Source organism: Tyto alba, unplaced genomic scaffold, assembly GCF_018691265.1.
Source record: "Tyto alba isolate M040663 unplaced genomic scaffold, T.alba_DEE_v4.0 Super-Scaffold_3, whole genome shotgun sequence".
NCBI lineage: Eukaryota > Metazoa > Chordata > Aves > Strigiformes > Tytonidae > Tyto > Tyto alba.
This window is the reverse complement of record NW_024881304.1, coordinates 3130884-3157303: the sequence shown is the minus strand read 5'-3', so window position 1 is coordinate 3157303 and position 26420 is coordinate 3130884. Positions and strand designations below refer to the sequence as shown.

Sequence of the window (26420 nt, the reverse complement as noted above, 5' to 3'; positions counted from 1 at the left end):
TATGCCACATCAAATGTTAAATAATCAGTCCCTGAAATACATTGCAAAAGTCAAATATTTTTCTCTGGATGACTTTTAATTCATGACTGATGGAGACAAAATCCTTCCAAGAGATTAAGCAGGAAAAATGGTATCTGCCCTTGGATTGTGAAAGTTTCTGTCTCCAAGGGGGCTCTTTTAGACTCCTCTCAACACCTGCCCACTGTTGCAACTTGCAGTGAGCCAAAATGCTTCTTGCCATGACTGTGTGGCTATTCGAGAGCCAGGCCTGGACAAATGCATGAGGTTTTTAGATCTGATTTAGCAGTCGGTAACCAGTGCCCAAAATCATAGCACAAATTGAAGAACCTAAGAAATCTGGGATTTGGACTGGTAGAGCATGGTTCTGCTTGAAAGTTTGGTAGCATACGGGAAACTGGAAGCAGCAGTTTGCCTTAATTCCTGCATCTGCATTTGGACAAGGCTTCTGGTTGACAGGAGTGAGCCCAGCTGGTCTCAAGAGTGAAATCTTGCCTGTTTTTTATCTGTGGGAGGTAAAAGCTGTATGTACCATTTTTACTGGTTTTGTTGAGAAATAAGTCTTTCACCTCCAAAATAGAAAAGCTCTCTTGTGTTTATGTGCGAACACCCACAAACTGGAAAGGCCAAATCTCCTGCTTTTCTTGTCCCCAGTGCAATTTGTTGGAAGCTGCCTTTGCTTGCCCACGTCCCCAGTTTCACTAAAGGGCTGTGTTTGCAAAGCACTTCACGTCTGACCAGCCAAGCTCTGATTTGGATTTATGCACAGATTGTTTGAAGTTCAGGCATAAAACCTAGAAGGGTTGATTTTTATTTTGTTTTTAACTTCTTAAGGGGGGCTGGGAGTCCATGCTGCCAGAATTGATTGAACTGACTTGATACATCTTCTCTCCTGAAGCCAGATGACAGTTTTAAACCATCTTTAAATCAAACTTCTGTGGTTAAGATTTACTGTGAGCTTTTAACAAATGAAATGCAAAATCTGGTGCTTTCCACGTTGGAAGACTAATTCTTGAATCTGGCTTCCTGTGCATTGACAGAAATGTGGGGCTTTCGGGTATATATTTATTTGTACATGCTTCTGAGCCCTGCAGCAGTGATAGACACTTTCAAATAGCCCGGCTCAGAAAGGACAGGTACCTTAGTTCTTGAAGACAGATCCTGTGAGCTTTGTAAATTTATGGGAATGAGGGTCCTGAAGTGGGTGAATGGGACAGGTACCTATAAATACAATGAGCCAGTCTTGCACACAGTATAGCTACATCTAGCTTTATAAATAACATCAGCCTTTTAGGTTTCCTAGGAGGTCTGGCAGTCTTACAAATGAATGTGCTGCTAGTTGTCTGAGACCAGACATCAGAAAGCTGTCCATGAGTGCTGTTGGCCCACTGTCTATTTTTCCCTGCCCCCATTCCCTCTCTCTTGATGGGGTGTTTTTTGTTTTTGTTTTTGTTTTTTTTTTTTTTTCTGGTTTTGGTTACTGAAACACAGACCCTGCCTGGCCTGCAGTCTCTCACTGTTGCTTGCTGAAGATGAATGATTCATCAGGCCCAACCTGATAAAGTTGTGCAAGCCGGTCACCAAAGTTAATCAGACCAAAAGGAAATAGAGGAGGGAAGGGAAAAACAAAAACAAAAGGCCTCAGAGGTAGTTCTGAGTTTCAAACGTCCCCTGGGAATTTAAAAATGCATATATAATGTTCTCAGCCTGGTCTCTCCATTCTCCTCCAGCCTTCATTGGGAAATCTGAGAGCAACCCAGGCGATCGGTTTTAAAGTGCAACTTCCGATGTTGCAATGCAGAAGAGCGTGATTCAACAGGCCTCTGACTACCATCCGACGGCTCATTCATGGCGCCTTATTTGCTAATAGTGCTGGGGAGCAGGCGGCTGCGGTTGCAACCTGCTAATCACTTCCACTCGGATTTGTTGTGTCACACCAGCAAAGATTGAGGTGAGGGGGCCGAGGAGCTGCTGACATGAATCATGCGGTCCTCTGCTGTGTAATTAGGAAGGAGCCCTGTGGTTCTCAGTACACTGGTGAGATTTCTCAGGCCTGAAACATAATAAAGACTGCCACCCACTTTAGCAGTGAATTAGCATCATCCTTGCTGATCTTGAAAGAGGCTGAGCACTCGCTGGAGGCCTGGTTACTCGGGATCAGGGGGAAGTGGGGTCTGACCAGACAGGGCGAGGCTGATAGATAGGCCACTGTCATAGTGGGGAGGACAGATGTAGGAGGAGAGTGCCTGGGGGTGCTCTGTGTGAAGGCCATCATTCCCTACTTGGTGTGTGGCTGCAATAGTCCTGCTCACGTCCACCGTGTGACTAAATGAGACAGAGTTGCACAAGTGGTTGCAATGGGGTGTGCTTCTCTCCTGCCTGTTTGCTGTGGTGCTTAAGGGGTTCCCAGGGTGCTGATTCCACATCTGCAGCTGAAGAACATCCTTTAGTTTCTCTCAGCTGGTTGCAGCAGTTTAGTTGGCAGTCGGGTGCGGTGCAAGACTTGCCGGCTTCAAGCCCAGTGTGGCCACAGGCCCCTCTGGGCCACCTGTGCTGTTGGGGGCTAGCGAGAGAGGATGGCCATTACAAGTCACCTTTCATGCCAGTCGTCTAGCCATTCTATGTATCCTTGGTGCTTTTGGCTTCAGGAGTTAGTTGAGCTCTTAGTGAGCATGAGGAAATGTGTTAAACCCTGAAACCTTCACACCACCAATGGCCTTGTTCCAGAATGAAGAGACTAATTAGTCAGTGAGAATGCTTCAAGGGATTTAATCAAATTGTCCTGTGATTCTTTCTAGCCTCTGAGTCTACATTACAGTAGAGAGGCATTCCCTTTACTCTCTCTCATTTTAGGTTAATTTTAGTTCAGTTCAATTTTGGCATATTTAGTATTTAATGGTATTGTACCAAAATAACATCTCCACAAAATTTTAATTTAGAATTAAGTTCCTGTGATATTGTCATGAGAAAACCACATGCCAGACTCTCAGCTGCTGTGAATCAGCAACAATCCATTGATTTCAGCAGGGCAGCACTGATTTATTCTGACCAAGGATCTGGCCTACCCTTGCTTAAAAGGAAAATCAATTTCCTCACCCTGGTTACTGAAACATTGCATATCAAGATGGGATGTGTCTAAACTCCCTCCTCCTACTTTTCACCACTTGGGTCATTCTGTTTGTGTGTTCCACTACTTCTCACTTTTTGCTGGGGCAGTAAAACTTTTCTGCTGGAGATAATTTCACTCTAAGTTCACAAGCCTTGGCACAGATGAGTTTTGGGAGGATGGGTTTACTGTTACACTGAATATGAAAAATTAGATTATCTTCTGCAGAATAAGGCTTCTGGCTGTAATGTTTTAGTTCTTGTACACAACCTTTATGCTATACAAGGTGGGGGAAGGGGGATGTTTCCTACCATTTTCTATTCTTTATACGATCCTTGAAAGAAGCCAAGTGTTGGTGTGTGATTGCACTCTTCCAAGTCAAAGAGCACCTGAAGATCTGGGTACCTCTTGAAACAAATTAGAGGATTTCAGACTGGCTCTTGTGCAATTTCTCTGCAAAAAATACCTTTCATGGGCTAAATGAAAGTCACTTCATTTTTGTGAAAAAGCATCTGCTTTCCACAGCACAGTTCTATTTTTCTGTTAGTGCTGTCAAACTGCTTTGTCTGAACATCACAGCTGGCAGCTGCATTATCCACTGCATCCCTTCCTTATGAGGGCATGTGAGAGAAGGACCCCAGCTCTGATTTCTGCTCCAAATGGTCCCTGGAGCTCTTATGCCTGGCTCAGGGCAGGGTGACCCTGTCTGTGCATCAATACTGTCCATGTGTTTGACAAATCCTGTTAAAGTTAGTGGCTGCTGCCTAGGTGACATTGCAATCTCAGCTACCTTCCCACGGCAAAAGAAAGAAACCCCCTTTTTGACGGGTAATAGGAAAAACAATGATATATAATGTTATAGGTTGGGTGTAACTGCCACCCTTCATTTACTACAGTTGTAAGAAATTATTAATGCTCCTTTGTGGAATCAGGGAGCTGAAACAATGGTGGCCTCCACCCCAAGCACACGTCACTGCCCAAAACAAAGGCACAGCCCCAGCCTGCATAGGTGTGGACAGGTTTCCTTGGCTGTTGGCTTGGGAGAGCCTGGCAGGAAAGGGAGGCAGCTGGGGAGAGCCCTGGGCAGAGCAGCAGTCGGTGATTTGTGGGCTGACTGATGGTAGAAAGGGAGTGGAAACCAGGAGCAAATAAACTGGGTCCAGCATAGTGAGAAGAGATTTTGTACCTGCTTCCTACACGAGCAGGATTTCTGCAAAGAAATAGCTGGCACTGCTGAGAGGCAGAATCCACATGGAGTCGACCCAAGGCTCTGGTTATCCACTTGTCTGAAAGAAAGTCACTAAAGAAAATTAAATGAGTTGGAAAACAGAAGGCATTGGCAGGAGAACAGCCTGTTACCGGAATATATTTGTTGTATAGCAGTAAATGGAGGAGCCTGATTTGCCTGGCCCTGTGCAAATCCCGCTAAGCATTTACAAACCAAGAAGTGATGACTGACGCAGAGCAGAGGGGCAGCAGGGGGAGAGTGAAGTGCTTTAAATCTCTCATTTTCATTTGACTCGGTTCCAGGATGACACAGTCCACCCTAGATTAAAAATAACTACAGAAAGGAGTAAAGCACTTTTTTTTTTAATCAAGCTTCATGATATCTTTTGGGAGCATCGCAGGTTTGATTCAGCTTCCTTATTTAGCTTTTATGCTAGCCTGTCATTGGAATTGTACTGACTGGCTGAAGTAATACTGCGGTGACTTCCAGCTGTGCCAAGGACCTTGGGCTGCCTTCCTCATTTTAACATGAAACTGTACAGAAGACTTAGCAGCATCCTTGTTTTTACCCAGAAATGCTTTTCATCCAGAGGTCAGGGACAAGTAGGGCCTAATGGATCAGTACTGGTTTGGGAGTCGAGGTGTGATTTTTACCTCTCAATGAAAGTTTTGGGAGGAGTGTTGGGAGCAGAGTCTGATGCTTGCTATGGCTTTTCATCACTTCTTTCAGTTGCCTTCACAGGTGTGTGAGCAGAAACACCCACCCACTGCCCTTTTGAATCTGGCTTGTGAAAAAATACTGCCCGCATGCAGATTGTAGCCAGATTTGGGAAAGTGGAAGAGAGCTCAAAGATACTAACTTACAGATTTTTTTTTTTTTTAATTTGTGGAAATAAGCAGTAGGTAGGAAAGGAGATCTAATTACTTCTTCACACCACGTTGCAGTGAAAGTGCAGATCTTGTTAGAAAAGCCCCTCTGCAAGATCCTCCCAGAGGTGACAAAATTCTGAGTGACCAGGATGGATTGTTACTGTCAGGGTGCAAAGCTGCTCGAACCTGGGGAGCCTTGGTACAGAAATCCCTGGGACACCCAGTTATGGCACAAGACATCTGGATAGGTTTTCTGACTCCCTTATCTCCTGTCTGCTTGGAATAGGACTGTAAGGAGCTGCCTTGCTCTGCAGCAGTAAACGTGATCTCCTACGGAGTCATCAGCTATGGGTGGTGTGAACTGGTGTAACCACAGGGTGAACAAACCTTTGCCTATTACTGGAAGATCTGCCAGGTTCGGCGGGGGAAAGTTAGCTTTGACGCCTCCTCTCTAAGGTTAGAAGGCAGCTAATAACTCCTTTCCCCAGTGGCGCAGAGCTGATAAAAACTAGAAGTGGCCCAGCCCTGTGAAAGCCGTGGCCTGATCTTCCCGGGCTCCTCAGCTTCCCGGCTGAGACAGGGAGGACAGATGTCCAATATGGTGGACAAACTGAAAGATAAGGCAGAAAGGACAGGAATCCCCCCTTTAAGGGATGGCAAATGAGGAAGAGGAGATTTAGCCCAAATTTTGCCCATTTTCAACTGGCGATATATTATCTCCAAGTAATTTCGTCAACAGAAAACATCAAGTTAAGTTTAAAATGGCTTCTTCAAAAGAATTGGGTGTTTGTAACCCTCAGACTTTTTATTGCCAGAAGTATTTGGGGATTTGAATAGCTCCATACATTTTTCTGTGATACATTTACTGTTTCTGTAAAATCAGATGAATTACCCAGCTCTTTGATGGTCAGGTGGGACGGGCAGTGCGTCAGCTGAGGGTGAGAGGTGCCTTGCAGAAGCTGGAAGCAGGCAGGACTCACTCTGCCAATTCTTTCCAAGCACTGCGAATGGCGCTGTAGTGTGTTAGAAATGCTGCTGTCATCTGAAGGATGTTTCATGCTGCTGCAGACCAGAAAAAAAAAAAAATTTCTAAGAACTCAAGCCTGAATAACATAAATCCATATATTTCTTGGGTTTCTTCGTTATCTTCTTGTGCTGCTTCACAGCACTATCTCTCTCCACCCTTTAGGGTGGCTGCGGTATTTCCCAGTGCGTGAGCAAGGGAGGGTTAGACTCTTCCTTGTAGGGAACATACACTGGCCTTACCTGCTGCTGCTTTGCCTTGCAGGAAGCATGACTTGCACAGATCCTGCTGACTATCTCATGTGGGAGGAAGAAAATATCTTACTCCAGCAGTGAGGTAGGAATTGATCGCTTTTACCTAGAGATGGGGCTTTTCAGTGGAGGGCAGGGCTTTTGCTGCTGCTGCTGTTAGTTGTGATGTGCAAAGCCCTCCCATCAGAGATGGGATCCTTTTGTGCTAGGAATGCACAGGTAGAAAGAGATTGTTCTAAATCACATAAAATCTTAAAATAGATAAGGGGAAAGCTGGGAAAAGCTGCAGAGACTGTCAGATGTCCTTTGGTGGGCTAGTGGCACATGGCCCCTGCAAAGTCAGTTCAGTGTACACAAAATGAGTTTCTCAAGAGTCAGTGCCCAGTGCTTCTTCAACTCAAAATATCTGGTTTTGGCACATCATTGCAATAGTCTTGCACGCACTTGGTGAATGCAGTCAGAGAAGACAGCTGAGCTCATCACTGCTGCAGTGATTTTTTTGTTCTGTTAGTTTTCTGCCAGTTCAGTGAACTGAATTGGCTCAGGAAGCATCTCCAGTGCCAGAAACATCAGTGTACAGGGTAACAGTGGAATCAAGACCAGCCCTTCTGACAGCTCTTAGATTAAACCGGCCACTCTGGTTGACTCGCTCCTGGTGCCTCTTCTTCCCTTCACAGGTGGGTCCCTGGGATCCCTGAATTTCTGCAATTCACAGCAGTCCTGTCCTCCCTGGTGAGTGAAGAAGTAGAGACCATGCTTTCAATCCATGCGGCATGGTTTGCCACTGCTGAAACTGTCTACGTGAAAGCACACAAGCAGGTGGGTAGCTCACAGCTGGAGGGGGACTCCTGAAGTGAGAGAGAGGAAAACAAGGAGTGTCTAGTGTGTGTTCGAGGGCTGTTCACAGAAGCTGGCCCTGCAGTGAGAATTGATGAAGTCTTAACTAACAGTCCTTCATGGCTTTATTTTTCATCATGGATGAGGAGTGGGCTTCAGTCTGGATTTTTTTAATCCGGTTTGTTCTCTCTCCATCCTGGGGTTAAGATTGCAGCACCTCCTCAGCACAGTACCTGAGGCAGCTCTTAAACTCATTGCCAGAGTCCCGCACTTCTCGCTAGAGCTAGGGTTTGATCTCTTGTTCTTCGAGCTAACTGCATGAGGTGGATTGAAATTTCAGGGTTTCCTTGCAAAAGTGTGTTGTTTGTTTCTCATGTTTCACATCTCCCTGCTTTCAGGCAGGCTGTTATGGCTGATACAGCATGAAACTTTGGAGAGGGAAGCCTTTGTAAAGTAGTTAAGGATTAGGAAGTGATGGGTAGGTTGCCTGAGGAGCTTGTGGCATCTGTCCCTGGAAGCTTTTAGGAAGAGGCTGGCTTCGGCCGTGCTACACAACAGTGGGGCCTGTTTTAATGTGGGATGTGAACTTCTTGTTTTTCCACCATTCCTTCACCTTTGCTTCACAAACAGTGCTTGCTAAGGTTAATCAACAATAACAAGTGCTCATGGAATATTGCAAGTGTGTGAATAACCACCTAAGAAGTATTTGGAAATAGCTGCTCTTGGTATTATGGGTTCGAGCTTCCCAACAAGAGCTCCAAATAAGTAAGCAGAAGACGACACGTGTTCTCTTAGCTGTGGGTACCCTCTGCTGAATGGGCGTGGGCAGCAAACCCGTGCAGAAGCTGTTAGTAATCCTTGCAGGCTCTGATGTGGTCACACTGAAACAGAGACTTTGTGTTACATGTGAATGCAAAGACTTTACTTTCTAATACTTGGCTGGCCTTAGAAACCATCTTCCTTTTTTTCCCCTCCTGTTTTCTTTTATGAAACCAACATTTCTCATTGGTTAGGGGTGTTTCAGTGACTAGAGAGGAATTTAGGCTTCCCAGAAGCACACAAACTGTTTTGCTCTTCAGTAGTTTCCCTCCTCTGCATATGGACAATAGAGACCTGGATGGAGACATTCAGAGTCATGAGGCTAAGGAGAGCCACAGGCATGAAAGAAAGCCTCTGAAACAGGATGGAGTGGCAGAGAGGCTACACTTTCTCAAGGGATTTGTGCATTGCATGAAATGAGATGATCCTGCTGCCTTTTCTGCAGCAGGTAATTGCATGTTTTGTGTGTACTTGTTCTTTGTGACCCAGAATGTGTTTCTCTTCCCAGAGAGAAGCAATTTCTTTGCTCTGAGTCTTTTGATTTTGTTCTCTTCTTCTCTTTGTGCATGAAGCACAGGCCAGAGGTGCCTGCTACCCCCTTGACATCTTAGACCGATGCTAGCCAGGCTTTGAAACAGAAGCAGCTGCAACATGGGGCCTCCCCAGCAGGTCTCCGGTCCTGCTTCTGTTCCGCCTCCATGCACACATCCGGAGGAGCCAGCCTGCTTGCAGTGCCATGGCTGCAGCTTCAGCCAGCCAGAAGTCATAGCGATTTGCCTCCTGTGACACTGAGTCACAGGAGAGAGGAAGGTCTTGATTCACTGTCTCATGGGAAATGCTCTGGCTCCAGGCTTCCCTTAGCATTTCCTCTCTTAGACACCGGTTCAGCAAAGCATTTGAATAGAGTTCATTTTGCTGCTGTCTACAGCTCACTGCCCACCCCCCACAACATAACTGAAAATGTCCTTGTGGCACTGATGGTTGTTTCCTGAAGAAGTGTCAACAGTATGAAGCGGAGTTGCTTGCTTTGATATTCCCTGTTCATTGTGAATACTAAAAATACTTGCTAAAAATCATGACTCTGGTGGCAGACATTTTTTTTCCTTTTCAATTTTTGCAAACTCTGTCACTTCAGTAGTGGGAAAATTATACGCATGTATGATGGAGAGAGGATTGGTTTTTCCCCACTGCCAAAAGAAATGCAGCATTTTAGGGAGAAGGGAAAACTTCCCATCGCTTTCATCATTAACTGAAACTTCAGAAAAAGTGTCTATCTTTTATTTTTTCTACCATTTTGGAGGAGATTTTCCACTTTGCCGCCTTCTTGGAGGTGCTGGCCGGTTCTGCCTTGGCTTTGGTCCAAAAGTGTCGCTGATTTGCAAAATTGTCCTGGAAACATCACTAGAATAGCCTTTCCTGTGAGATTCATGCTTCCCGCTGGGCTGATAATGCAGCCGGATTTGGTGGGATTTCCCCTGTGGTGAGGGGAGCAAGGTGTGACTGCATGGCAACTGAAGTCTCAAGCTCCTTCTGAGCAGAGGAGGAATCTGTGAAGACTATGTTCTACTTAAATACTTGAGGTTTTCACACTTGAGGGCTTTACTAGGAGGTATTATTTTAAATCCTTCACGTGTGGAAGGCAGCCTTTAGATTTGTCTCTCTTATGAAAGAAATGTAGTGTTTGGAGTATTGTGCTGGGACTCCAGAGAACTATTTTTGGAAAACTAAGAGTATAACATCGGCCACCTGGACATGGCTGGACGATATTGCTTCACTCTTTATTCCTTCTTTAATCTGCTGTTGGCTCACCTATGGCAGGTAGTACAGCTAGAGGTACACTGATAGTGTAACTTAGACATCATGTGCTCTTATGGTGTTAGTGGCCACTGGGTGCTTGTCTCAGACATACAGGGAGAGCACAGTTCAGACAGTTTTTTTTTAAATTTCCTCCCTTCCCAACCAAAAATTTGGAGCCCTGTAGCACTAGTTGTGCAGAACCAGGTTGGGACTCAGAGAACCCATTCATTTTACATCGGTGCACCAACTGCCATTTGAACGTAATGGTTCTGTGTCATTCAAGGTGATGTTGAACCCCTAAAGCCTCTTTCTAAATCCCTGGTGCGTCCTGTATTCTCATCCTGAGATCTGCTGTGTTGCAGACCTTGCTTTTATGGAATCCGCCAGGCTAGAAGGTGCAGCCTGCTGCTCAGATCACATTTACAGAGGGCTCATGCTAGACTTAAACCCATATTATGTTTGTTCCTCTGTGATGCTTATATTTGTCTTGTACTTTGTCTGGGAATTCAGATTGTGTGTCTTGGCTGGGCTCTGTCGTATATGTTTAATCCCAGCTTCTTTACTCTCCTGCAGGGACTTGCTAGGGAACAGGAAGTAAATGGAGTGTCTTGTAGAGATGACTTGTAAGGAGAGCTGACTGCCAGCCAAAAACCCCATCCAGCTACAAAAGCAACTGTTTCAGCCCAAAGAATTTGTAAGCAGAATTATTTTCTTAGCACCTCATCATGCTTCCTGCAGGAGCTTGGGCTGTCAGACAAGTTTTCCATCCTGGTAGGCTAGGAAACGTGGGGTGCTTATTTAGATAAGTTGGTGAATACTGCTTGGTGATCATTTGGATTAGGGGGCTACATGCAGGTGAAGGGGGAGAAAAAGTCTCGAAGCATGAAAAAGGGAACACTTGGGCCAAATCAATACTGGAGGTTTGGAGTCAAGTTTCAGCCTTTTTCCTATGCCTGCTAATTTCAGGCCCCAATTAGAGCAGGTTACTAACTTTTGCAGCTGGGTCTGGAAGATATGTGTGTGTGCATGCCTCAGGCACAGTAGAAAGCAGGAATTTTCCAAGGCTCTGACGCCCAATCTACCCAGAGGGCTGGCTTTGTCGTGGCTCCAGGGTAGGGGAGGAGTCCCAGCTGTCCAAGCATCAGCCCTGTCTGGAACCTCTTCTACAGTGAGAAGTACCTGGAGTTAAATAGAGAGTGTGTCATTTGGGAGAGACTAATTGGCATAGAAAAGGAGACCTGCTCCCTATATCCGACATACAGATCCAATTGTCAGTTCTCTTATGGAAAAATATCCTCCAGATCTTGACAACAGACATAAGGAAAACAGTTTTGTTTGATCTAACAACAATTTAAATGTAGTGGGCTGTTCCCCTTTGCTTTTCATTCCCCCACTGACCTGGAGTGGGGAAATTCCTAATCTCAACACTCAGACGTGCCCCCTTTGCCAAGCCTCATCTTGCCAACGTGGCTTCTGTTGAGGCTGTGACTGGGAGCACAAAGCCTGGCAGCTATTTTCCAAAGACCGTATCGATGCTTTGCCAGTGTTCAAGGGTCTGCTGCAGAGCTGCTTCTTCAGGGTGCTGGTATGGAGCTGCAGGAGCCCTCTGGGCATGTCCTGGCCAGGGCTGTCTGCCCTCCCCTGCCCTGGGCACACATGCCCTCCTGGAAGGAATGTCTGAACCATGCAGAAAGCAGCTCTGACACAGATTACAGCATGTTAAGATAATGCCAGTTGGTGCTGTTTGACTGCACTGGCTGCTTCCTCCATTGTGTTGTTACTGTGTGGGGTCACAGCCTGTTCATGATGCTGCTGTTACAAATATAGTTTCCCACTGTGATTGTGAGTGACACTGCTGTCCTGGAGACAGACTGTGGTACTGCAGTTCACAGACAGATCTGAGCTCTCCTTTTTCTGCTTCTTTATGCCTTTGCAAGGCCCATGGAACTCTAACTTACATTCTCAAAATTTTCAATTTACAGTTTAGTCCTAACTGCTCCTGTTGTGCCCTGCATCAACCTCCAGATAGGCTGTGTCATCGGACAAGAGACCTTTCAGCTGGAGAAGTCTGTTACTGTTCAAGCTTGGCCCAAACCCTTAACTAAGGGGTAAATCTGTCTTTGTTTCTCAAGCACAGCAGTAAGCATCAAGTTCAGGGTCGTGGATGGCAGCACAACCATGTAGTGCAGAGCTGCTAAGGGGTATGTGTCCTCATCCCTGTCCACATACATGTCCCCATGGGTAATGGTTACAAAATTGTTTCTCTGCAGCTTCAGTGACACTTGTTTTTTATTGCATTCCCTTATATTCATAATTTTGGTTGATGATGGCAGTAATTCACGAGCAATGTTAAAAGTAGTCAGCTGCTACCAGCCTTGCTGGCTGGCTGCTTCAGGTCGCTGTTTCAGAAAGGTCCAGAAACAGGGTGCTGGAGGGGATGTCTCTTGTCTTGAGCTGAGGACTTACTGCTATAAGCAAGCCTTAATTACAAAGCAAACGTTACTTCTAGACTTGACTGTCTGAATTCTGTGATGCCCTTACACATGCAGCAGGATAGAGTATGCTTTTCTTCCTGGCTGAAACTGTTGAGTGTCATTTGCTGTGTCAGCCCAAATGCAGGGGTGAATTTCATTGGGTAAAGTGATGCCTGTGTATGGATGAAAAACAGATGAAAGCATAATGTGAGCCAGCAGCTAGAAATTAAAGTTAGATAAATGTAAGCTAGAAATAAGGTACATGGTTTTAACAGTGACTGTTCAACTGTTGGCACCAATTACCAAGGAATACAGTGGTTCTTCTGTCACTTGAAGCCTCTGAAGAAACCATGTCTTGCTATCACAGACAGAAGAAATTTGGGACATCAGATGAAGTTCAAGAACACTTTCATGCAGGAGACCAATATGAACATTCTTGCTGCCCTCTTAAAATCTAGAAATCTAAAAATAGTAATTTTAAAGGCACTCGGTACTCTCTAGAATAAATATTGCTGTTCTGCAACAACGGTTCTTTCCCTCTCCTTAACGCTGTTTTCCTAACATGCTACTCTGAGCCGGCGGATGGCAATCAAAGCTGGTTGTAAGCACTGTTCATTAAATGTCTTGGTATGTCTGTATAATTTGGAATGGTAGTTTATAAGTTTATACCCAGATGTGAAACAGAGGTTGTTCTATGAAGAGGCTTCATGCTGAGGTCATGGCTTGCTGAGCATTTCTTTTGGTGGCAGTATGATCAGAAGCTTCTCCTTCCACTCCTGTTCCTTTTATGCTTTCTTGTTTGCCTTTTATTTTTTTTTTTTTTTTAATAAAGCTCTCAACACCATCATATGTCAGAGTGTGAGTTCCTTCCAGCTGCAGTGGCTTTTATCTTGAGAGCTTTCTCACTTACTTTAAGCCTTCGCTGTTGTTTTAGGGCTGTGTGAATTTGTGTCTCCAGACCAGTCTGGGAATGTAAGAGCTGGGGGATAAGCTGGCTCTTGCTGAAAGAGGCACCACTGGGAGCTGCTTTACCAGGTGGGAGAGAATGGTCAAGGCCAGAGATTAACTAGGACCTCAGCCAAGGCCCTGGGCAGTGGTAACCTCACTACACTCACTACCTAGGCCAGGGATAACTGTGTGAGGAGTGCTGATGTTTCAGAAGGAGGTAGGACAGAGAGTGATCCAGTGACTGGAAGGTCCAAACTCTTTCTTGATTTGATCTGAGATTTTGGAAATCAGTGGTTTTGAATCCTTGTGATTCTTGAATAGCTTTAGGCTATGAAAGGAAGTCTGAGCCTTCTGGAATGCCCTGTGCATCAAACAGCCTTACTGTGAAGGACTGTATTAAAACTGGTTTCCTAACTGAGTTTTTGTTTGCTGGATACTTTCTAAGTGTGAGGGACCTTCAAAATTACACTAAATGCTCATTTGTAGTTTTTAAAAATTTTATTTTACATGTCTCTAATCCTATTGCCTATTTTGAGTTTAGTAATTAAAACAACCTCCAACTATTTCCTTTGACCTGCTGAACTTGAGGGTGATGTCAGTGTTGTAACCTAATATCAAAGCGTCACAGCACTATGGACATGTTGATCCTACCAACCACCAGTGAACTGTTGCAGGCTAACCAGGGGCTAATAAAATAAGTCTCCATTTAACTGGGTGCATCTATGTAGAAGTATCTTCCCTTAGCTGATGTTAGCCAGGAAATGTCTCTGGCCTGCTCTGAAAGGGTGGGGTCCCTGAAGTCTGTGAATTGCTGGGGAGGTTATGATGGATGCTTCTGTTAAGCTATATTCTATAAACACAACAGCACCTTCCCCACCCAGTCATTGCCCTGCCATTTTCTCCTCACTCTCCCAAATCCCTTCTGTGTAAAAGAAAGTCATGACTGCAAGGTCAAACTTTCCAATTCCTAGGTGCTGCTTATGCATGCTGCTGAGTTGACCAAACGGTATTTGAAAAGTGCTGAGGATTTCTCAGATCAATGCAACAGATCGTGAGATCAGCTAGACCTATGACACCCTCCCAGAGAAATGGAGAAATGTTGGAGGTCAAAGGTTTGAGTAATAGGATGAGGAAGTTACATCCCCATGTCTGAGTCACGATCTTTTGTTTTGCCCTTATGAGAAGGGGATCTTTGTGCTTTTAGAAGAACATTAGTTTTACTTTCTAAGTGTTCTCTTTGATTTCAATGGGAGAAAAAAATGATTGTCAAAGAGGAACGTTTGTCTGTGTTGTCTTTCTCTCCTTTCTGTAAAAGTCTTATGAAAGCACCAGTCAAAATCACTTCTGAAGAAACAGGGCTAAGTCAGAGGTGGGGGATATGGTGCTTTCCCACCCCAACAGTGAATTTTGGCCTGATATTGGCAAGTGTCCTCTAGCTGACATCCTGCTGTGGGTGACCTGAGTCCAGATGTGGAAGCTTCCATAGAAGGAGCAATGGACCAGTCTGGGATAATTTGGCCTGGAAAAGGGATAATTCTGGGGGGAAGTGACAGAGACCTACAAAATCTGGAATCGCAGAAGAGAGTGGATAGGGACTGAATGTTTCTACCTTTTTCCATGCAAGAACTGGGGGGCCAACAAATGTGGGCAGTGGGATCAGATTTCAAACAAATGAAGGGAGGTGGTTCTGGATGTACCAGATAATAGACCTGGAGAATTTCTTGTCAGAATGTGTTGTGGATGCAAGGTGTATACTTGATTGCAAAGACAATAGTGTCTGAAAGCAAGATTTGTTAGGGATTACTAAACAGACAAATCATCTAAAGCCAAAAAAAGTCTCTTCAGCTGAAAATACTTGAAGGCTAGATAAATAATTTGGATTTGGGGAGGGAAGTACTATATATTTTTGGCTTGTTTTTACTCTTTCCTAGGTGTCAACTCATAGTTTTTGTTGGAGACAGTAGTGGGCTAGATGGACCCTTGGTATGGTCTTGTATGCCTGATGTAGGAGTTCTGAGACAGTTAAGCCTGGAGACAATAACATTAACTTGTTTTAGTCTCCCAAAAGCATCAGCACAGCTAAAGCTTTCTAGAACATCCCAAAGGTGGCTGGTCTCCTTAGAAATGGTTTCCAGGCTATTTCTAAATTATCTGCTGTCTCAGTGATTACTTCCTTAATGCCTTCCCTGACCACATGAGCAGTAAATGAGGACTCAGCTTGCACAGGGAAGTATCCCCTGAGGTATGAGGACTTCTGAGAAGGAGCAAGGCTGCTATGCACAAGAGGGGACAGAAGACAAAGGGGAAGTCTCAGTGAAGTCTCTATAGCGGGAGTTTGGAAATGCAGTGTTTGGAAGGTTTCACCTGGCTACAAAGCGATAGGCGGTTGGGAGAGCTGGGCAAGAGTCCATACAAGCTGGACTGGGCTGGGGTAGGAACTGGTGGTGAAAAAGAAGCTCTGAGCTGGAAGGTGTGGGGTGTGTCTCATTGTTCTGTTTGCTCTTGAGCTCAACCAGCCCAAAGAAGCGATGCTGGCTTGGTTTGCTCAGAATGGGAAGCCAGTCTCTTTCCTTTACAGATATTGGTATCAGCAGGTCTGACAATTCCTCAGGGGGATTTTTGAGGGACTGCTTAATGTCATGTCTACATGGACCCTGTGTCTGAAAAATTAGTATTCCCAGAACTGTTTTTTTGAAAGCAATGCTGCAGGACTTTTCCTTTATTTTTCTCTTTAAAAGGACTAACTTCATAAATTTTGTATGTGGCAGAACCTGCCTCTCCCTTTGCAATGGCTAGAGTATGCTTTTGCAGCCAGTTCTGCATACACAGGGAATAAGGGAGCAGGTGACTTCAACTTAACCTTCCCTCTGAGCTTGAAGAACAAGCCAAGACAATACAAAAGGGACCTTCTAAGAGACTTGTGCAGCTGCACAGCCCTTATACTGGCCCCATGATCTGTTTATCTTTTGCCTTCAAGGAAGTGTCAGAGTTAGGGGAAGCTCCCCCAAGTGGGATGGCTTAAAAAACTGTATCCTCTGCTGGGAAGTGCACATGCTTCTTTCTTTATAAGCCATTTGATATATTTTTCCTCTCTTTCTCTCCCCCTCCTCCCCTGGCAGCAGGATTTCTGGTCGTTGCATGCTTTTCATTAAATCTTTCTGATTGTAAGCTTGTATGTTCTGACACAGGGTCAAAGAGTACCATGGCAGGGATAAAACTCAGCAACAGAATGGAAAGATTTTTCTGGCTTTGATTACTGGACATCACCAGTTATTGCAGAGTGCATTCTTGGCTGGGGTCTGAAGACTCAGTTAAATGTCACCAAGAAAGGAGCATTCCATGATGCTCCTGAAACACTGAACTTCTCCTGAAATATGGGTGGGGGATGCATATGAGTTGTGTCTTGGCCAATTTCCAGCCTCTCTAATGTTACTGTCACTCTTATCCCACATGTCCTGCTTTTGCAGTGTCCATTGGAGGCGGTTATTTAACTTCCCTTGCTGATATGAACAACTGCCACTGTTGTGTTGTTGGGTTTAGGTTGTTTGTCTCTAATGAAAGCCCCACGCTTAGCTACGAACTCAAATAACCAATTGCTTACTCAGCTTTGCAGCTCTGTTATCTGAAGGTATAATCACTTCCTGCATCTTTGTTTGTCTTTGCCTCTGTTGCTGCTGTACCATGGTCTGGGAGGTACTGTGCTGCTCCTGCAGCTGCTGTTCTCTGCCCCAAGGCACATCAGCATGTGGGGAGGAAAAGCAGTTACTGGTTATTTCTGTGTCTTCTTTCGATGGTTTAGACACAGTCTGCTCTGTAACATGGAATATCAAAGCTGGCAGGAGAACACTTTCACCTACTTATTTCTGAGTGGGGGACAAGGAGTCTTTATGTCTTCTGTGAAGACTGTGGAGTTTGCACCTAAGGGGGACAGTGGCAAAATCCATCTGTAACCTCTGGGCAAGTGCAGAGAAGCCGAGGAGGTATAAGTCAGAGGGGGCTGATCCCGAGTTACCTGATATGAACATTTGTACTTAGATGACATGGAATCTGCAGGCATCTGTCTTGGTGGCTGGCTGTGATACTGGCCAAGGCTGCAAAAATGAAGTGTCAGGGCTCTGAGTGTACGTAATAGGACTTAACTGCCCTGGTGAGCCTGCCATGGGGCCTCCACTCCCTCCCCTGCTCCTAGGATCAAGGGGTCTATTTAAGCTCAGTCAATGACTTTCAATTGCGCCCTGAGCTATAGTGTGGGTGTACCTGTCTCCCACTTCATACAGCCATGCCTGTTCCTGGCCATGGACGTGAGACTGGGACCCTGACCCATGGACTGACTTCCCAGTTTGACATTGGACTTGCTGGGTGACCACTGGACTGTGCTTGACCCTGGTTACTGTCATTGGGGCTGACTCTGACCTGCAGTTTGGCTTCCCGGCTTGACCTGCCTTCTCACCATGAATGATCTGGACTCTTCGTTGACCCTGGCTGCCATCCCCAGTCTTGGCTGCTGGTCTCACTTATGTCCTGTGGGACAGAGACGTGGCTGGAGAGCCCTGCTCTTCTGGCCAAGTCCTCCTCAACCCCTCATTCCATAGGGAACTGCCAGCTCTTGCTGGTCTCTGACCCTGGAGAGTTCTCTATGGAGGGGTGATTCTTTGTAAAGACTTGTCTTGGTGTGAAACACTTCTTCAATGAGTAGCACAGCAAAACAAGAGCACGTGGCTTTGGGGATATCCTGTCTGCCCACTGGGCAAGGTAGCACTGTGCATCACAGCTGTGCCTTCCTTCAAATCTTCAGTGTGATAAATAAGTTCTCACCAGCCTATTAGTTGCAAAATTAATTAACATTCCAGCTATGAGATGTGATGTAGTTCTTAACCCAGCAGGCTGGCCAGTCAAGAGCTTCTCTCCATCCCCAGGAAAGGATGTTTGGGGATTTAGGTGTTTGTTTCTTGTTTGCTTTTTAAGCTTCTCATACTTCTAGTGGGTTTTGCTGGGATCAGCAATCTGCCCTGCACTGTGGGGCTTTCAACCTCCCAGGACAAGAAGAGAAACCACTCTTTTCAGAGTCCTTGCTAAACAGGTTCCCTGAAAAATATGAGGAACTGGTGATTGCTCACTCCTTGGAAGCAAAGATCATGACAGATGCATTTACAGAGAAGAAACAATAACAATCAACAATAGACAGGAGGAAATGGCTCCTCTGAGAATAGGAGCCAGACTAAGGGAAGAAAAATGCTTGGGTTAGATAGGTAAGTTTTATGAGAAGGGGGGGAGAAAATGCTGAGAAAGCTAGGGTGGTAAAGGAGGGACAGGGGTTGGGGAGCAGCCCCTGGGGAGGGGATGCACCATGTGAAGAGGCGACCTGTGCAACAAAGCCTCCTCACTGGTAGGACTGTGGTGTAAACTGACTTGCACTGTCCCCTGGGAGACCAGGCCCAGCGAAGCAGAGCAGAGCATTTTGCCATAGGGCAGCTGTCTCAGAGGGAGCAGGGGTTTTGTTGCAAGAGGCATTGCCAGGTCACCCCACTTGCTTGGTGTTCCCGTTAGCGGCTCTGTGTCTCCTCCTGAAGGGCAGGTAAATACGCAGAGGCAAGTGTGTCACAATCTCTGCTGGCTGTTGCTGTCTTGGGGGGGGTGGAGACAGCTGAACAGAGGGGACTAGCCCTCCCAAAGAGGTCTGCATGGGGCTTGTGGTGCAAGAAACCTCTTCTCACCTGTGATATGTACTCTTAATTCAGCACTGTTTAGTACTAAGTCCATCCTGCTCCCCCCTCTTTCCTTGCTGATCTTATCTCAAGCTGATGGCAAATAAAACCTATTTTCCTCCTTCTCTGTGTGGCTCCTAATTTCACCTGACTGCAGATAATGGAGGTTGTAAGCTCTTGCTAACCTTCAGAGACTTACAACAAAATCCTCCCGCATACGCTATGCACCTCAGAGGACAGAGTATAAGGGGTGTTCTGGGGATGGCTCAGAGATGTCTGTGACCTTTTGGAGATCCCCATTTATCACTGAAGAGTAAGGTGGCCTAGCTGTGTTGTCACTGGGAGCCTCTGTTCTCTTGTTTCTTCCCAAATGAAGAGATCTGGGTGACCCAGCAGTCTCCATTATGTTTGCATGCTGTAGCCCCAGAGGAGCTTTATTGGATATACTACATGCAGCTCACAAGACACAGGTCTTTGTCAAAGTAAGAATTCACACCATGTTCCTCTGAAGCTTTTCTGACTATTGTGGAGACAAATCAAGGCTGAAGAATCTTACTGTTGCATAAAATAGAGACAATTGGTTTTTTTCTCCCACACAAAGTCACAGAGGAGTGCTGTTGTGTTGCTTGAGATTTGGGACTGATTAAACTGGAAGTCTGGAACTGGGGAGATGTGAACAACTCAAATCAAAGCTGAAGAAAATTTTCCTGTGATTCCTTGTGAAATATAATTCACTTACCCACATAATGGGTGTTGCATGACTCTTAATTATTGTAAAACCAGAATGTGTTCCTGCTCCTAAACTTAGTTTGCTTTTTTTCTTGCACTTCATGGAGCAATTTCTTCCTTTGGAGATCTTGCATATTGTCTATATTATTGCTGTCACTATTCTGCCAAAGTAAAATGTCAAGTAACATAACCCTGCTTTGATTATAAAGATCCTAAAATTATCCCTAGCTTATCTAAGTTTGGACTTCTAATGTGGGGACTGCATTGGAGCTGACCTGGTGTTGGGAAAGTATTTCCAGCTGTGCAAGCACTATAGGGATCCTTTGTTGAGGCTTGTTCCTACAGCCTAGACTGTCCACAGTGTTGTCACAGGGGGAAAAGATGGGTTCTTAATATGTGTGTGTACTACCAGGTCAAGGTGGATCCTAAGCTCCCTATCACCCTAAATTGATGTGCCAACATGTATATAGAGCTCTTGCATGTACAAGATGTCACCTGTTACCTGCTAACTGAAATGAATAATAAGCTTTTTTTTTTTTTTTTTCTTTTTCAGAATTGTCAACAACCGCTCAGGTATTCTCCTTTGCTAGGCTGTCCTGAGCCAGTATAGCAGGTGTTGGCCTCTTGAGGAAACTCTGCTATCAAGTGGATGTTGCTCTAGGTGAACTCATTTCCCCTTGTTCCTCTTTATCATATGGGTGGGGATTTTGTTCCCTCTGAAAATCATGAATCAGCTAAAGATACACTACATTTCTTTGGGGAGAGCTGACTGTAGTAACGATCTCTTGCTTCCACTCATACTTTTTATTCTATTTTGAGGCAAATCTAGATTACCACCCTGGAGTAGCATTATATTATTATGACTCAAAAATGTCTTTAGGATACATTTCCTTATGTAATGCTGATTTGCCAAACTTACCTGCACATCTGTTCTCAGATCTTTCCATCCAAAACTGAGATGATTTGCTTTCAGATTGACAAAAGAGAATATCAGCTCCTGAATTCTTCTATTCTGGGATCTCACAATGAGACAGATACTGCCTCTAGCTCTAGAGAAGAGCTAATTCTCACATGTGTTGATCTAGGGTAATGGTAACCTCAAACTGCCCATCACCTGCAACATCTAGGAGGGATTCCCACATAATCCCACCTCCCACATCACTGGAAGATTGTGGGATGAGAATGCTTTCCCTCAAACACAGATTCTATCTTATGCAAAAGGCAGGATTTAGATGCAAAAAGGTTTTCTGGCAAATATTATATTCCCAGTGGGTCTGATGTTGAAAGACTGCTACTCTTATATTAGACATCCCCCAACTAGTGGTGTTTACCCTTCAATATATCCACTCATTTAATAAATTAAAAGTAACTACATGTTCAACTAATTTTTAATTCAATATACTACTTATGGTGGATGCTTCCTTCCATGCATCATGGATGCATGATAATAGCATATTCTTTGGGAGTGGAGCTGTGAATTAGCAGCTCTGTGATGGCCATAAGCAGTTATTTTCATCCTTATTTGATTCTGCATGATGTTATTAACCTGATACCTGCTTTCTTCCTGGGATAAACTATAATCAGAACATGGGGAGTAGGAATCCTATCTTCTACTGATTTTGTGTGAGCCTCAGCAAAGTCTTCTATCTCCTCTCTTGTAGTTGAGAAGTAGGCAACTAGTGGAAGTAATTTGCTCCTTGAGTCAGTGTACATGGCTTGACCTGGAGACCTCTGCTTCTTGAAATTCAGAGAGTAATCCTTAGCTACAAGCCTGGATCTGTTATGGAAAACATTAACAGGTAGGTGTCCTCCAAAAAGAGCTGCAGAAAGTTATGTATATCTACCTTTGCAGCTCTTCCTTTTTGAAAAAAAGTTGTCATCATTGATTAAGGATTGCTCTGAATTGAGGGACTTGCTTTAAGATGGCAACCACATTTCTAGATACTGTGAAATGCTGGAGGTTTAAGAGAATGGTGAATAAGCAAAAGCAATTTTACACTTCTAAGAAGCTTGACCACAAAAAATATAGCAGTTGTTGCAAAATGCTATAGCTGAGAAGTGACAATCAGGCTTTTCCAAAGCGTGCTCCAGGTGAGTTTGTTCTCTAGCTGGAAGGTGTAACTGGAGGAATGATTCTGGTCTCTTAACTGAATTAATACACTCTTCCTTCCAACGTTGCTGACACTGCTGCTTTGCTGCTCCCCTTCCCCTCTTCAGTGCTAGAGGAAGGATGGGGCCTGTGGCTGATTCTCTGTGCTGTCTGACAGAAGATGAATTCTGCCAGTACTGCAGAGTGAAATACAGAAGTTAGCTCAGCTTGTGCCTTGTTGCTTTACAGAATCCTTGTGTTGCATAGGAGTGATCAGCACTCACATGGGGTATCTGGCTCCAGCCCAGAATATTGCAAGGGTGGTGGCTCCCTCAGAACGCTGGTAGAAATAGTCTGTGAGGCAAATACCTTGGAGTATGGAAAAAAATTCATTGGGTGTAATGTGAAGATTTGTTAATGGCAATTAAACTTTAGTCTTCATCACAATGAGATATGAACTCTGGGTTGAAAATTTGCTGGTCCACAAAAACAGATCAACAGGCTGGTTGATCTCTGTTCTTATCTGTGAGATATTTTGTTGGCTTTTCCACTGACCTTCTCATGGCTTCTTCAGACAGCTGGATCAGCTTGTCTTCTGCTGGAGTGACCTATTATTTATCAACTCATTATCAAAGGATTTACTAAAACCTTATGACAGAGGCCAAAGGGTCAATATCCAGAAACATCTGCACTTCTTCCATTTTCCCTAGGAGGTGTATTGTATGTGGCATTTGGCCCTTGAAGTAACCTGAGCATATCCAATGCAAGCCCATCTCATCTGTGAACCTGAGACACAAGTGGCACGTGTAAATGGCTGTCTGCCATCATTTGGTTGATCCCGAGTAGGAAGTGTTCACTTGCTTGTGGCTTCCATCTCTTCTGTTATCCTACCCCTCCAGTGAACATAAAGCTCACAGTGGTATTGAAGTGGGAGAAGCACATAGCTGAGAGGCAGCGAGAAGAACCTGCTTACTGCAGTCTGCGTACTCAACTTTCTTACCTCATCATCAAGAAATATTTGAGAAAAAACTCAGTGGCTCAGCCTTTTGAGGTGATTTCTGCAGCTGTTGCTTAGTTATACATAAGGGACCCAGGGGGAGAATACATTCAGAAGTAGTTCTGACAAAATGGAAGATTGAGGCCTGTCAAATAGGCAGCAAATGCAACAACTGAACAGCCCAGTTCATTGCTGGAGAGGAGGAGCTGTGACTTGTTATCTAAAAGAAGGCAAATATTGGCTTTGAGACTTTCAACCAGAACCAGACATGTGATCAGAAAATTATATTTGTTTCTGTCTTCGTCATCAGTCATTCAATGAAAAATAATTACAATGGATTGATCCTCTTGAATCTTTTGAATTTACCATCCCAAAGCCAAAACCCCTCAGGCACACTGCTGCTGCTTTTCTCTTGTAAAAAGGTCACATCTGAGCAGTCCTTCAGAGTTGAGTGTTGACAGAAACAGTCACTCACATCCCAACCAGGGTATCGCATGTGAGACAGTCTCATTAAGGTTACAAAGCTTCTGTAATTTTGGACACCTGGAAACTGAGCAAAATCTTCAGTTGATACCTCAAGATATACTGATTGGTAAGAGACTGTGAAAAAAGGGATGATGTATTATGAATTTGACAATGTGCTTGGTATAAAAAATTGCACTTTTTGAAACTTTTGAACTTTGCAGAGAACTTGAATCTGAAAAATTATATATTTTTTTTTCCCAAGAAAGCTGATATTTTATAAAATAGAAACTTTTTCATAGTAATTGATTCCTCTGGTTCCTTCTGGGTGGGGAGGAACTACAGTATCTTGTGATGCTGAACAAGATGCGCTAATAGTGCTATTAATCCTTTATTTCCCTCTGTGCAACAAGAAATTTATATCTGTTGACGGGCTGAGTAGATTATTGAAATGCTTCCTTTCGGCATTGTGTAAGTCCACGGGAGCTACTGAAATGGAAATCAAGTTCCCAAACCATCACCCACAGGAGGAAGAGAGAGATCTCGATTGATTGTTTTTCGTTAAACAAGGAGATAGAAATGGGCTGAAATTTTGGTGCGGGGAAAATGGGCAAAATGTCTTGAGGATTACAGTTAGTGCTTTTGGTTGTGGAGACATCGTGGAACCCTCTGTTCTTTAGCAGCCAATAGAGTATTTTCCCAGTGAAACACCATTGTGGGGGCATGGAAAACAGGGTCAAAAAACCACAAATAGTGATGAGACTTATCATTGGCAAGAAACCATGTTTCTGAGGGTTTATGGGGAAAGAGTGTCATTTGCTTATTGTGAAAGAGCAAAACAGACTTATCTATGTACCAGCCTTTGAAAAAAATTATGCCATGTCAAAATCCCCCTGCATTCTTTTTCAGTGCAATTGTTTTCTTTTCATCAAGAGTTTGGGGAAGTAAGATGTTGTGGTTTTCATCTCTTAAAGCTGTACTGCCTGTTTGGATGTTTGCCCCACATGGATAAAAATCATTACCAGGGAGACTAATGTTCTTTGTCCATCATCACGTAGTCATTTGTTGTGCAGGACTTCACTGTGAAAACAACTGGAGAGGTTTTTGTCCCTCTCCAAACTCCTGGGGATCTCTGAGCTTCCCCTCTAGCAAGGACAGTTTGAAATGTAAATTGTTCAGGTCAGGGGTTTTTTTTCCTTTGTAGCTTTTATCAGAATGGCATTACCTTTGTATACCTCCTTTTATCTTTACTTTTCCCTCTGTTCTGAGATGTTCCATTGCCATCTGCCCCCAGAAGCATCTGAGGGACCTGTTCCTCTATCCAGTTGTGAAATAAACCAGCCTAGGACCGTGTGTCCAGTGAAATTGTCATTACTTGATCCTGGTCGCAGCATAATGTCTTTTCCAAAGAGATACTTGCTGTGAGAACCAAATACATTTTCACCTTTGAAGCCTAAGCAGCTCTGTCAGAATTAATTAGAAACACACAAGTGCATATGTTCTGGAGTAGCTTTTTGCTGTTTTTTACTAAATGAATCTTTGAGAAAATAATTTTTATTGCAATGCTGACTGTTCAAATTGAAAATTATGATGCATTTTTGCCAGAGCTGGGCTTCTAGATGATGGGAGGTGTTAAATACATAAGGTGTTGCTGCATGGCATGTCATCCTACCTCTAGCTCCAAAACCAGAGAAGCTAGTTGCTAGATTTTTCTTTGTCATAGGATGACTGCCTAGCCCTAAAACCGTAGAAGAGCTTAAAATTTATAAGTATACCCCAAAAGCATGGTTGAGTGTATCACTGATGACAACACACTCAGAGCTAATTGTACTGTTGAATTTGTTAACAGAGTTTCAGGGGAAACTTAGATTAAGCTACAGCTGCTGTGAGCTAGGCACAGTGGCTGTGGAAAACATGCTCCATCTGCCTGTCTCCAGAGCTGCTTTTCTGTCCCTGGATCATCAGTAGCTGAAGGATTCTGCTCGCCATCCCTGAGATTCAAATGGAGAAAACTATCAGAACTTGTAAATCTTGGTTTCCAAAATATATTTTGCCAACTCTGCTGAGCAGGGGCTTGCAGTGTAATGACACATTGATAAACTTGTGCTCTTAGTGAAACCAGTGGTTGTATTGTAAAGGAAAGGTGAGTGTGGAAAGGGGAGAAAATAATTAATTTTGAGGTGGCCTTCCCCAGGGCACTTCAGTTACCTTAAAACCTCTAGATCAAAAGGTACGAAGGAAGGAGCAATCTGCAAGACAAAAGAGCATGAGAAATGCAAAGCACCAATGACTGGGAGTGCTGGAGGAAAAGTCCTTCCCACTGTCCTGGGAAGCCCAGCACTAGCACACCGCAGAGGAAAGGGGGAAGTGCATCTGTCCTGGGCAATGTCTGCAAGGGAAAATTCTTTCTTGGACTGAAGTTTAGTACGAGGGGACAGGTGAGACATTCCTCAGTCCGCCCTTGAAAGAGGAAATTGAAAGCAGAGATAGGAACAAGCTGTGGGCAGTTTGAATTGCTTTAATTATTCAGTTAATTTTGCACCAGTGTGGGTGATGAGAAGATGGAGAGTTTTGATAATGCAGTGAACTATTACTAGGGAATCCTTAAGACTTTTTGATGACTTGCCTGATGAAAGGACTGTACTGAAATGAAGACTAGAATCATTGTAGGAACCCTTCAAGTGCTGGGTTCAAGAAAGATAGTCACTAATGCTTGGGAAAGAGGTTTTCCTAAGTTCCTAGGCTAAACTCACCTGGGCTTTTCTGCTTGCAAGGTACTGTTACTCTTTTAAAGCATTTAACTCCCCAGTTGTGTGTGGTCAATCTGGGGTTTCTTATAGGGTGCACCTGGACTCTACTTTTCAGAGCATTGAACTGAATGATGCCATCCTTTCTGAACAGCGACTGGGGAGAAGCAGTGACAGCAGATGGCTTAGAGGATGTGAGCACGAGCAGCGACTGTGGCTGACTTTGCTAGCCCAGCAGCCAGGGAGAAGGGGACAAGATGGGCCTAGCCATGGGTGAGTGAGGTGACCTGCTTTGCAAAAGCTTGGGCAGATAGCATCAT

The 26420-nt window shown here is 44.4% G+C and overlaps 1 long non-coding RNA gene across 4 annotated transcripts in view; it reads left to right on the top strand.

The window, feature by feature from the left end:
• Positions 1-23191, top strand: part of LOC116960984 — a 35426-nt gene extending 12235 nt beyond the window's left edge. For 3 of the 4 annotated variants that reach the window (XR_004406705.2, XR_004406704.2, XR_004406703.2), the window contains 5 exons: positions 6510-6581; positions 7174-7315; positions 20359-20466; positions 21467-21604; positions 22605-23191. This is a non-coding gene — a long non-coding RNA (uncharacterized LOC116960984). Of the gene's footprint in view, positions 1-6509; positions 6582-7173; positions 7316-20358; positions 20467-21466; positions 21605-22468; positions 22541-22604 lie in introns of those variants that run through there. The other variant, XR_004406706.2, reaches the window with a different exon arrangement.
• Positions 23192-26420: the final 3229 nt, after the last annotated feature.